The 13434-nt window shown below is 46.7% G+C and overlaps 1 protein-coding gene across 9 annotated transcripts in view; it reads left to right on the forward strand.

Annotated features, from left to right (window-relative positions):
- Positions 1-13434, forward strand: part of LOC125172600 (neuroblastoma breakpoint family member 6-like) — a 48126-nt gene that overhangs the window by 7861 nt on the left and 26831 nt on the right. Inside the window, exons 2-5 of one of the 9 annotated variants that reach the window (XM_047870916.1) lie at positions 5898-7805; positions 8240-8489; positions 8853-9082; positions 10116-10365. The gene's annotated coding sequence lies outside the window, so the exon portion shown is untranslated. Of the gene's footprint in view, positions 1-5897; positions 8490-8512; positions 9083-9749; positions 9762-10115; positions 10366-13434 lie in introns of those variants that run through there. The other 8 variants (XM_047870915.1, XM_047870917.1, XM_047870913.1 and 5 more) reach the window with 8 other exon arrangements.

Raw genomic sequence — 13434 nt, forward strand, 5'->3', positions numbered from 1 at the left:
AAAGATAAGCTGGAAAGGAAAACTTAACCAGAAAGTGACAGAGGTCAAAATGGAGGCATTTAAGGCTACAACTGGGTCCTCTTTCAGTGATATTGAACACTTTTTCATATATTTATGAGTCATTTACTTGTCTTCTTTGACAAAATGTCTTCTCATGTCTTTTACTGACTTTAAAAACCCTGTTGTTTCTCTTTTTGGAGTTGGAAGAGTTCTTTGGCTCTTGCGAAGACTATTCCTTCATTCCTCCAGTTCAATCTGAGGCTATTTTCTCCGGTCTGTGGCTTGTCTTTTCATTTCCTTATTGGTGTCTGTTGATGCAAAAGAGTTCTTTTTTTCCTTACACTGCTTTTTAATAAATGTTTATTTAGTTTTGAGACAGGGAGAGAAAGCATACCCACAAGAGTGGGGGAAGAGCAGAGAGAGAGGGAGATGCAAGATCCAAAGCAGGCTCTGCCCTGAGAGGGGAGAGCCAGACGAGGGGCTCGATCCCACCAGCTGGGAGATCATGACCTGAGCCACAGTCAGACACTTAACTGACTGAGCCACCCAGGCTCCCCACAAAAGGGTTCTTAATTTTAAGCAACTTCAATTTCTTAATCTTTTTCTTTTATGTACTGACTGTCCTTTTGCTGTGGTGTCTTAGAACTTTTTGCTTAATGCAAATTTATGACAATTTTCTCCAAAATTCCTCTTGAAATTTTATTTTATCTCTTTTATTTAGGTTTGTGATCCATTTTGCATTAATTGCTATATACGGTGTTGCTGAGAGAAAATCTGTCTGAAGGCCTAATATTTAAGGGAAATCATGGTAGACTTCTTTCTAAGTCAGCATAATGGTGGATAAACTTTGTTCCAACCTGAAGGGTGATTTTTGGCCCGCCAGGCACGCAGTGAGGAGAAGCATTTGCCATTAGTATTTCAATCAATGCTCTTACTCCCTGCATCCGTGATGTTAAAACTCGTAATTCCTGCGTGTCTATGTTGATCTATAATCTTTTTGAACTTTTTGTGTTGTCTCTCCCGATCGGATGGGGGCCCCCAAAATGGGGCGAGGATTGTGTGGAAGGGGCAGAGCGGGTGTGAGAAGGTTCACCTGAGGCAGGACAAAGGGGATGGAAGTTGACTGAATACACTGCCGGGAACAGAGGGCAGGTCAGCACAGCAGAGACTGTCTGCAAGGAGGCAGTGGGGGGAAGGGGTAGGGCAAGAGGCACAGCCCCATGTGCCTCAAGAGGGATTTTCTCTCTTTTGGTAACCTTGCCTATAAGTGGCCCATTGGTTAGTGAAGGCCTGTGGATATTTTGAGGCGTGTCCCTGCATTCAGCCAGGTGGTCACTGTGGGCCCTTCTGCCTTCATGAAGTTTCCATTGCTCAAGCCTGTTGTCTGAAAGTGGCCTCGGCATTTTTCAGGAATGTACTTGTGACCTTGATTTGTGGCTCTCTATGTAAAGCATAGGTAACCCTGTAAAAAGTGTTCATTCTCCAGAGCACTTTCTTCCCCCTGAGGATGGGGTTCCCCGGGCAGCTATCCTAATCCGGGTTTGAGTCAAACTCTGTCTTCTTCTTATGTTAGAGTTCTTTCTGGTCAGTTGGCGTCGATAGTGTGATTTCAATTAAAGTGCCACGGGGAGGCTTTGTCCTGATAGCTGTAAGAGAATTTAGCGGTAAGTTATGTTTAAGAGTTCATCTCCAGGCCAGGAAACGGAGACTTCATACCTCTGCACCTGTCAGTGATGGGCTAAATGCCCTGGGGTAGGGGAGGTGAGTGAGTTTTGGTGGCCGTACACCCCATGTACTTTCAATCTTACAACACTGGGTAGCAAGCGGTCCTCCTCCAAGATGTCCCTAGAAACAAAAACACACCAAAAGCAGGAGAGGATTCCACACAAAGGATAAAGGGGGACCAGCAGGGACTCAGGAAACATATGCCTGAGGGATCAGAGCAGATGGAAGGCATTTCACAGACTTGTAAACATTTTTGCCAAAAAGAAAATAGTGGGGTGTGTGTGTGTGTGTGTGTGTGTGTGTGTGTGTGCGCGCGCGCGCGCACGCTCGCGTGTGTGTTGTCTTGGAAATCATAAGGTGTTTAGATCAGGAACGTGTTGTTACTCCCCCTAAGGAAAGGAAAGGGAAATTATCTTGGGCCTTGCAGATCAAGAGCCATTCTGAGCCCTGAGAGAATCCTAAATGTTGCCTGACATTCTCCAAGATCAGTGCAGAGTCCCTATACATTTTAAGATTTGTTGACGGGGCACATGGGTGGCTCAGTTGGTTGAGCATCTGACTTCGACTCAGGTCATGATCTCACAGTTCATGAGTTCGAGCCCCACATCAGGCTCGCTGTCAGCCTGTCAGATCCTCTGTCCCCTTCTCTTTGCCCCTCCCCTGCTCGTGCTGTCTCCAAAGAATAAAAAAAAAAAAAAAAGATTTGTTGTGTTTTGTATGTGCGGTCCGAGGTACAGTAGCAGACAAAAGTTGACACGCAGAGTACAGAAGTAGCCCAAGAAACAGAATATGACCTGGATATAGCACATTACTTACCACCCTCACTAGTCTCACTGAACATGGGAGTGGGCATTGGAAATACCTGGTATTTAAGGCAGGTTATGGGAAAACACTGAAGGTATGGGCTAACAGTTCAAATTATTATGTCCTTGGATTATATTCGTTGGAAAGTGAGGACTCTGCTGAAAAGTTTTGTTGGCTCTGCAGGTGGAAAGGAGACACTAAGGGAGAATGAAATTATACAACTCATTATTATTTGTTTAATGTTTATTTCTTTATTTAGAGATAGCATGAGAGCAAGCAAGTGGGAGAAGGGCCGAGAGAGAGAGAGAGAGAGAGACAGGGAGAGAGAATCCTAAACAGTCTCTGGGCTGTCAGCACAGAGCCTAATGTAGCGCTTGATCTCACGAACCATGAGATGATGACCTGAGCCAAGACCAAGAGTCCAATACTCAACCGACTGAGCCACCCAGGCGCCCCTCAATCTAACTTTGATAAATATCTTTCACACTTCACATAGGTTTTCTGTCATTTTCTGTGATGCCATGGTCCCTTGCCGACGTCTAAACATATTTGCACCAAGAGGTTGATATCAAAATAAAATACAGGGGCACCTGGGTGGCTTAGTAGATTGAGTGTCCCACTCTTCATTTTGGCTCAGGTCATGATCCCATGGTCATGGATTGAGCCCCATGTCAGGCTCCACATTGAGTGTGGAGTCTGCTTAAGATTCTCTCCCTCTGCCCCTCTCCCCTACCTGCAGGCGCTCTCTCTCTCTCTCGCTCTCTCTCGCTCTCTCTCTCCAAAGAAAAAAACAAATGCACACACAAAAACATGAAACCCGTATGACTAAATTTGACAGTACTTATTCATAATGGTACTTTAGGCTTGTTTACTAGTACATGTAGCTAAATTATGGCTGACTCTGAAGGCAGCCCCATTCTAGCCGGGTGCACACTACTCCTTGGCCTCACCTCTAGGTTAAGCAGTACCTCTGAACTGGCACCATCACTGGGGGAAGGATGTTCGCCCAACAGGTAATAAAAGGAAATGGGACAGGGTAGTAAAAAGAAAAAGAACACATGCTCCTAAGTGGGTTGATTCCACAGAGGACCATGTTCTTTCTTAGGATAATATACATATTATTGAAATATGAAATCTGGTACTGACTAATGAGCAATGCTAGGAGATATCACTGTACCTTTGCTCGGAGAAAGAAACTTGAATTCCTGCTGATGTATAAGCTGTGCCTAAAAACCCCACCTAGACACTTTCTTAACAATGTTTATTTATTGAGTGGGGTGTTCAAATCCCCCACTAGTATCGTATTACTGTTTATTATTCCTTTTAGCTCTGTTAGTTTTTGCTTTGTATATTTAGGCACTTAGATATTGGAGGAATAAATATCTACAGTCGGCATACAAAATGTTTATTTATTTTGGTATAGAGAGAGGGGGGCAGAGATAGAAGGAGAGAGAATCCCAAAAAGGCTCTGCACTGTCAGGGCGGGCCCAACACAGGGCTGGATCCCATGATCCATGAGATCATGACCTGAGCCAAAATCAAGAGTAAGAGGCCTAACCAGCTGAGCCACCCAGGAGCCCCTCCACCTAGACAATCGGGGACTAGAAGAGAAACTGTGTTCCTTCTACTTGTTATCATCTCCTTTGGTGAGGCAGGCCTGGAAAAAGAAACATGCCCCAGTCAAGTTTCCTTGTAAGCATCTGGTGAGAAACCTGTTGACAAAGATAGTAATGGTGGTTCCTACTGGGAGAGGTCTTCCCTATGGCATGCTGAGAGCAGAATGTATGTGGTGTGTGGAGAACTCTTCAGGGAATCAAACGGAGACTCTGTGGATTTGTGAGGCCTCGTGCCTTGCAACCTGTCACCTGAGTTATGTACGTATCAGCACGGGAGATGGCCCTAAACAGCTTCATGCTGTATAAGTGACGACCTCGTACACCAGACACCACACGTGGTCGACTCAGGCCAGAACACGTCCTAATGTGGGAAAAGGGTTCTGGCAGATAGTGTTCCTGGCCTCAGACTTGCTGTTGCATTGCTTGTGCCTCCCAAGTTTATCCTCAAAACTGTGAGTAAAACTTCATAGGACGTAAAGCGTACCATCCTGGTGGGCTGACGATGCAGCAGCCTTTATGGCCAAACATGTTGGTAACATGGCTTTCATGACATGTGGGTAGAATTAACCCAGCAGATAAGAAGTCCAACAAAGCAATTGTATCTTGAAAACATACGGCCACTTTTGAATACCTACAGGACCATACATAGAAACCCAGCCTGTGTCGCCTGGGCACAACCTTGTATTCTTCACAATGTACATTCACGGTCTCTAGGCTGCAGGCCTGCCCCAGTGCACACACACACACATGCACGCGTGCCCACATACACACACACACACACACACACGCGCGTGCGCGCATGCCCATCTACCCAGACTTGCAAGCAAATCAGGTAGCGGTCCTAGAGTATCAGGTCCTAGAGTCTGTGAGCAACAGAAGCCTAAAGAGCAGCCACTGTCAAGCCTCATCCACAGGAGACAGGCCCCTTTACATGGGTTCCTTGGCTGCCACTCCCATCGGAATGATGCTCCCCCACACCTCTCCCTGCCCATCCCACCCTCCTGGCCAATGGCCTGCTGGCCTACCAGGCAGGAAGTGATGTCATTACCCTCTCTAGGTTCAGGCCCAGTGTGGATTCTAAGGCCTCAGGCCTTGGATGCTCCCTGGTTATGAGACCGGTGTAGAAAAATAGCTCTTGAAAATGAAACCGTCAATAGTAGGAATAAGAACAACAACAAAAAGATTCGCCAAATATATGCCACGGATATATTCTAGAAGTCAGCCAAAACTTTAAGGGAACAAAATGAAGAAAGACCCAGAAGGTGTGTCTGGTAAGGACAGATACAAGGAGCGGGATTTCTGGGGGAAAAAGAGATGTCATGTGAGTCTCTCACTCGCCGGGAGGGGAGGGGGGGAACGAGTGGAGACCAGCACCCCACAGTGTCGTGGGAGGAGAAAGGAAGGGAAGGGCCAGGCACCCATGTGAAGGAGACCAGATGGAAGGAACCCGCCAAGTCCTCCTTGTGCTTTACCAAGACCGCCAGGCGCCGAACCGAGTCCGGCTTTTGCTACACAACACGGACAAACGCATTCCGAACAGCATACGTTTCAGTTGGATGGGGTGAGGACATCTTGCTATTGACTAATTACTGAAAGAAATGTAGCATCTCCTGAACGTGGCATGGGAGAGTCCTGCAACGCTGTAGCCAACAGAAGATTTTGTGGTGCTCTGATGTCACATAGCTATAGATACGGCAACACGGTTTTTGGGCTTGATGTCTTCTTTTTGTTTGTTTTGAATTTCATTTTTAGTAATCTCCACACCCAATCCGGGCTCGAACTTACAACCCTGAGATAAAGAGTCATGGGCTTACCAACGGAGCCAGCCAGGAGCCTCGTGGGCTCAATATCTTCTGAGGTGATGGAGTTAGACAAGGCAGAAGAGCCCAGAGTGGCAACTTGGGGCTAGAGAGGCCAGGGAGAGGATCAGCGCCTGCCTTTGGTTGGGTCAACACCCAGCTCCTTCATCTGCAACTGAAGGCTTGGAGCTTCAAGCCCAGCTAGGAATACTAGGTTTTAAGTGATCCCAGGCCCTGGGAAGCTACACGTGTGCTACACATTCTCTCTTAACTAGCTTCTTTCTTAACCTTATCCTTAATCTCTATCTTAAATCAGATGTGGAGAAAAACATCCTGCCTGAGCGCCTAAGTTTCATGTTAGTTACCAAAGGGGTTTGGTAGAGAGAGTCTTTTATTTTCTTTTAGTTTTTAAGATAAAAATCAGGTCTGGAGCCCCAGAGCCTAGGCATCTCCCAGACAATGTAACCTTTCTTCCTGAGGCTGGGTGTTTACAGCTGCTCATTCCTGGAAGGCCGGTGTTAATTCCTTTAAGCCAAATTGCCAGGAAGACACCTCTCACTAAAGAGGTTGGGATTTTTATTGCTTGCAGCCAGAAAGAACACACCCCAAGGTCTCAATGAGAGGATCTATTATAGGATTTGGACTTTGGTTGGTTGATGTGGGTGGGGGCTGATGGAAGTAAGCAGGGTTTGTTCTATAGTGAAGCCTATTAGCACTGGACATTCTATGCTTATAGCATTTCCTTATGAAAGAAGATGTTTGGGACGTTGTAAATTTCACTGTGACCTTGCTGTTGTCTGGCCTGAACAATATTGTGAGGTAGCCTTGTTTTGTCTCGTTTTATCAAGGTCTCAAAGCAGTCTTATCTGAGGTTGGTATTCTGTATCTCAGATCCTCTCTTTCCAGCATGAGAACAACACAGTCAAGCCGGGAGTGCAGAGTTCAGGGCATTGGGGGCTGGCCTTGTTCTTTCTCCCTGGACATCCGTAACATAGAGAACAAGAAAAGAGAGCGCTCTGGCCTCACAAGCTGTAGGTGCAAACCTGGTGGCAAAAGTGTGACATTGACGAAGTCTCTTGAATCGTTCTGTGGTTCCATTTCTCATTTCCAAATGGGTCCAAAGGAATTGTTCCTACGTGGGTTGTCCCAGGTGTTAAATTGATAGAGTAGGCAGCTCGACGGGAGCTGGAGGCAAGGGTGGTGGTAGAGAGTGGTTTTGTGGTTTCCCGCCTCCCGGGACTAGAAGAGCAGGGACACGGCATGTGCTCCACTTTCTAGCTTGTGTCCTACAATGCCCGATGGCTTCATCATAAAATATTGACCCTGTGGTTTTGATCCCCTGGGAGGGGAAGATGACCATGACAGTTCCAGCAACAACCTCGTAGAGCCAAAAACTGCCCCTCCTGACCGATAGGACAAGTTCCTTAGATGATTGGAAACACCTTCAGTTGGAGACCGCACCAGCTATGACCCATAACCTCTGCAAACAGAAGAAGAAAAGACAGCCGTAACCCTGGTGCTGTTGCCCCTCTGGGCCTGTCTGCATTCCCATCTTGAGAATGTGCTGTCCTTCATCTACTGCCCTACTGTCCTTCCACGGGCTGGTAGCATACTTTTGCTTTTATTTTCATTTTATATTTTAAGTAGGCGCACCGCCAACGTGGGGCTTGAGCTTCCAACCCCGAGATCAAGAGTCGCATGGTTTACCGACTGAGCCAGCCGGGTACCCCGTCACTGTCTTCATTTGGGCACGGATCCTCATGTCAGTCGTTCACGGGGAATCTAAGCACTGAGCTCTCCATTCACACAGTGCAGAATCTCCCACTGGTAACATCTGGTGCCGTGATTCAGATTGCTTAAGGTAAGATAGTCCTCGCCCTCCTGCTGCTAGAGGACTTCCGTCAGAGGAATTTCTCACATGCCTGCTCTCTCATTCTCCTTGCAGGTTGGCTACCCCTGTGTGCTGCATGATCTCACATTTTCTGATCCAATAGTCTCGTGGTTCATGCTGATTTCTCTACCTTACAGTATACATTTTTCTCTTATTATACATGTGATAAACATGCTCCAAGAGATACTGAAATCATCCACTGAAGCATATGTGACATGTGGTCAAGCTGGTTTTGGAATCTGGGCCTGCTTTTCTTAAAGCTGTGCTTTTATCGCTTCAGCAAAGACCCTGGATAGGGTTTGTTTGGAACTGTGGTTGGGACTAGAGATCGGTAGAAGGCAGTTGTTCCTGATAACTGTTATTTATCTGCTTGACAAATATTTACTGAACGTTTTCCCTGGCAGGCTCTTAATGGAGGCGCTGCGGAGACGGGATGAACAGGGCAGGCAGAGCGCCTGCTGTCAGGAAGATGATTTTCCAGCCCAGGAGATCGGTGTCTTCTAGATAACCACATCAATACATTTTAATTTCTGCTGTGATGAATTTTACTGAATTGTTGAGTTCCTTGGGCCCATTTTGTCAGGCAGGCTTGAAAATCAACTGAGTATAAACTACAGGACTGTAGAAGTGTGACAAGGAAGTGTCCCAGGAAAGGTCCTTGCGACATTTTTGTTTTAACGGGGGGCGGGGGAGGGGGTACTGATGTTTGATCAGTGTCCTCTGAAATTCAGATGTGGGTTCCTGGAGGGTGTGATAGGAGAGTCCAAGGGAAGCTTGCGGCCAAGACACCTGTTGGTGTGTGTGCTGCCATCAAGCGATGAGGGAGTTTGGGAAAATCTCCTCATCTCTCTGGGCCTCAGTTTCTTCGTCTGCAACATAAGGTTGTTATTCAACTTCTCCAAAGTCCCTTGCCGCTCAGTCTCTCTGAGAGCACGAGGGACTGAGGTGCCTGTTAAACGTGTCCTGGGGACTGCGGCTGAGACCTGACTTGGTCCCTTGTCTGTGTGTCTCCTGCAGGAGCCCGGCTGAGCCCACACTGGAAACAGAGGACCGAGGGAGCCGATGGAAGACAGAAAATCAGCAGGTGTGGAGCATGAGAATAACCCGGAGAAGGACAAAGGTAATGGTGGAACAGTGGTTGCCCAAGGACCTGAGAATACGGGCAAGTTGAGCTCAGAACAATCTGGAGAAACTGAGGAATGCGTACAATAGCATCCAACCCTGCAAGGAGCAGCCTAGGGTGAGAGGTGAGGACTGGGGGTGTAACGCACTCCACAGTGAACGGTGCATCTGCCAGGGAGCCCCACAGGACGGACGGGGGTTGGTTTGCACTGCCGGGAAGCACCGTTGCTAAGGGTAGGATGGTGTGACCACGAGGCTCTGCCCCAGTCCCCGAGCTTCGACGTTGGAGCTGCCCTGACAGTGGATGGCCTCCAAGGAAGTGTGGATTTGGAGGGATCAATGGCGTTTGGATCAGATTTGGAGATGTCCATTCTTACCACAAATCGTATTCCCCTAAGGCCAGGAGGGGCCAGGGCAGGGGACCCTTGCATCTGAAGTCATAATAGTCATCATAATCTTCTGAATTTCTGGTCAGGAGTGTGGAAGGCTTTACACATAATATCTGTTGACCAGTGATTGTCTTGACTATTGGTTGAGTGCTTCATTTCCCTGAGGCTGTGTTCAGAACTTGGAAATCGATACGATTTCCCGAGGAGGACAAAGCAGTGGGAGAACGATGCAAACACAATGTGGTAGCTCTCGTACACTGGGGTGTTGTGTTGTGACAGAGCAGAGGATTGGAGTGGGGGTCCAGGCCCAGGACCTCTCTTCCCAATGACAGAGTGAGCCATTGAGAGGAATCCCCAAGGAGAACCCCGTCTTCATCAGAGCTCACCACAGGGCAGTGCCTGGGACATGGAGAAGGTAGGGCAGGTTCCTCTCTGAGGGAGGGGATTTGCTACCTCTTGGGAGAAAGCAGGGGACCCCTGAGTGGACATTTGTGACTGGAATGGAGTTGAGATGGTCAGAGATTGGCAGCAACTTGTATTTGATCAGTGAAAGGAAGTCCCTGAGGGCCTCCTCAGTGCTTGGCTCAGTGCTAGGAACCCCGAATACAGTGGTGAGTAACACATTCTCCCAACTGTCCTGGGGATCTCAGTCTGGTAAACAGGAAGTCATGAGAAGTGTAGTGGTGGTGGGTTCCTTGGAGGAAATGGCCAAAGCTGCCTGGCGATGACCTCGGTGATTGTCCTGGTCTGCCTGTGTGTTTGCCAACAGCTGGGTGACCTGCCTTGGCCCAACAGCCCTGGAGCCTCAGCCAGATTTCAGCTTTTTAGGACACAACTGACACCCGGGGTGCATGGTGGCTCCAACCAGTCAACACTGCCAAGGTGTCCAGAGGAAACGGCTGGCATCTGTAGCTACTACCCACTATGTCTTGGCCAGCTGGAGAAACAGAGGCAACTTCACTAAATCTCATAGGGTCATCCTCTCCATAATGACCCGTGATGATCTGTCTTCCTCTCTGGTAAGTTAAATGCTTTCTGGTCTTCCGTATCCTCTCGCCACATAAAAACTAATATAAATATTGGCCAAATTTTAGAACAAGGAATTCACGTACAAAGGGAGTAGAGCAACTTCCAAGCTTCAGTGAGAACGTACATGAGCTGTTACAACTGAATAATAATGGGATACATCACTCCGAAATTGCGTAAAAGATGTGTATGGCCATTCTGGAACAGGCACTTGAGTCATCCACCATTATTCTTCTTTTTAAAATCACTTTGATAATTCAAGATCCTTTCCATTTCCATATGAAGTGTTGGATCAGCTTAGAAATGTTTCCTAGCATGTCTGCTGGAATTTTGATTGGCCTTGTATCAGATCTGTAGATCAATTTGGGAAGAATCGACATGTAAACCATATTGAGGTCTTCCAATCCACAGCAAATTTTGCCTCTCCATGTGTTTAGTTCATTAATTTCTCAAGGTAATGCTGTGTAGTGTTCAGTGTACTGTTCTGACACGTATTTTGTGTGATAAGACAGTGCAAGAAGAGAATTGGTCAAGAGTCTTTTATTTTTATGTATTCTGAGAGGGCTATAGAGAGCAAGCAGGCAAGGGTCAGAGAGAGAGGGAGACAGAATCCCAAGCAGGCTGCACACAGTGAGCACAAACCCTGAAGTGGGGCTCGATCTCAGGAACTGTGGGAGCATGACCAGAACCAAAATCACCAGTCGGACACTTAACCAGCTGAGCCAGCCAGGCGCTCCTGGTCAAAAGTCTTGAAGAAGAAATACCTCACAAAACACGATGTACAAATGGCCACAAAGCACTTGAAAAGATGGTCCACTTGAAACCACTTAAAGTTGAAGAAAAACCAAAATGGCTTCCCTGATGTTTCCGCAGGGTTCGATTTTAAACTAAGTAACCTTTTTCTTGTCTTCTGCAAAGCTCCCCTCCTCCCTTCTTAGCCTTGTGTATCAGGAAGCAGGTACACCCCAGGACATGAGGAAGGAGGGTAGCAGCATGTACACAGTTGCTGTCACTACTGGCCACACCTTGATTTTCCCGATAAGACCCCCAACCCCTTCCTCCAGGGGGCAGGAGCTGGCAGTTTTTGAAGGCCTTAGCCTGCTGTCGTCCTCTTTGCCTGGGAAAGCAAGAAAGCTGTTAGTGTTCCTCCTTATCTCAGACTCTGTCTTTGTGGTATCTTTTGGCTCCAAAGCACGGAGGTCAGTTTTCCAGAACACACTCAGTCATCAGGAGCAACACAAGTTAATGCTGCCGTGAGTTAGCATTACGCGTCCATTGCCATGGGCTAAAATGAAGAAGAGCGGAAATGTATATGGTGAGGATGTGAAGTCACTAGAAGTTTCCAACACTTGTGGGAATAAAAACTGGTCCAGTCCTGTAGAGAGGCTGAACCATGGTTAAACATTGACCACTAACATGAACAGCCATTTCACTTGTAAGTATTTACACAATATGTCCACACACCGATCTGTACATGAAAAGTCCCCATCGCTTTCTTCACAGTGGCTAAAGCCTGGAGACCACACAGAGGTCACTAGTAGGTGACTGTATAAATCGACAGGATGTAGCCATTCGGAGGAATACTACTTAGTGATAAAAAAGCACGAACTGGCGATACGCGCAGTAATATGGATGGATTTCAGAATCCTTATGCTGCACCAAGGAATGTAGGCACCAAAGCGTTCCACCTACTAGAGTTGTTAAAAAATGCAAACCCACCTGTAGGGTCAGCGGTTGCCTGGAGCTGAGGCGGAGACAGTGATGGACTGCAAAGGGCCACGAGGGAAGTTGTGAGCTGGAAGAAATGCGTGTCTTGATGGTAGCTGGACTTTGATTTTGCTGTGCATTGAATTGTACGCCTTATTTACTTTTTTAATGTTTATTTATTTATTCTGAGACTGAGCAGGGAAGGGGTAGAGAGAGAGGGAGAGCAAGACAATCCCAAGCAGGTTCCACACTGTCAGCACAGCACCCGATGTGTGGGCTTGAATCACTAGCCGTGAGATCATGGCCTGAGCCAAAGTCCAGAGAGTCATATGTCTAACTAACTGGGCCACCCATATCCCACATGGTACACTTTAACAATGCCGTCTAAGGTACCCAAAGTATCCCTCGGTAGCATTCGTGTGATAATCTAGTGTATTTCTCCATACCAACCGTGAGCATTTAGAAAATGAAATTGAAAAACAAAATAAAATTAAACTTAATAAACACAATAGAGATTCACATCCACACAATCATTAAATGCATAAGAACACATATAAGGAAGACTCCAGACAACTATTGCTGAGAGAAATGAAAGGAGATCTAGATACATATAAAAGTGTATACAGCACCTTCATAGATGAGAAGATCCAATATTGTTGGAATACCAAATCAATATTACCCTTTTTCCTATTGGAGTAGGCATTTTGGGGGGAAGTTACCAACGAATTCTGAAATGTATGTGGAAGGGTGCCTGGATGGCTTGGTCAGGTCCGCGTCCGGCACTGGGATTCTGGCTCAGGTCATGATCTCACACTTCACGGGTTTGAGCCCCGGGAGCATTGGGCTCCATACTGACAGTGTGGAGCCTGCCTGGGAATCTCTCTCCCTCCCCCTCTCTCTCTGCCCCTCCCCTACTCACTTTCTCTATCAACATAAAGAACTTAGAAAAAAAATATAAAAACCTGGCTTTCATAAAGTATTAAATCCTTTGTTGATCATAAATCACTACACACCCTCTCCCTCTCTGTCTGCCCCTCCCCCTCTCAAAATACGTAAAATTTAAAAAGTAATCATAAAATACACAGGGAAAACACAATCCACAGTTCAGGAATAATTCCTTGCAATACTTCATATATGGCAACGACCTTATCCAAAATACAGAAAGAACTTACACACATCACAAAGAAAATTACAGAGAACCGAGCTTATTGATGAGGAAAAGATCTCAAAAGGCGCTTCATAAAAGAAGATATCCAAATGACCAAGAGCATTCGAAAACTAAACCGAGCACTAACAGCTAGCAGAACGGCTAACATCAAAAGGACCGAGAATACCAGGTATGTGGGAATGTAGAG

The sequence above is a fragment of the Prionailurus viverrinus genome, chromosome C1 (genome assembly GCF_022837055.1).
Source record: "Prionailurus viverrinus isolate Anna chromosome C1, UM_Priviv_1.0, whole genome shotgun sequence".
In the NCBI taxonomy this organism is placed as follows: Eukaryota; Metazoa; Chordata; class Mammalia; order Carnivora; family Felidae; genus Prionailurus; species Prionailurus viverrinus.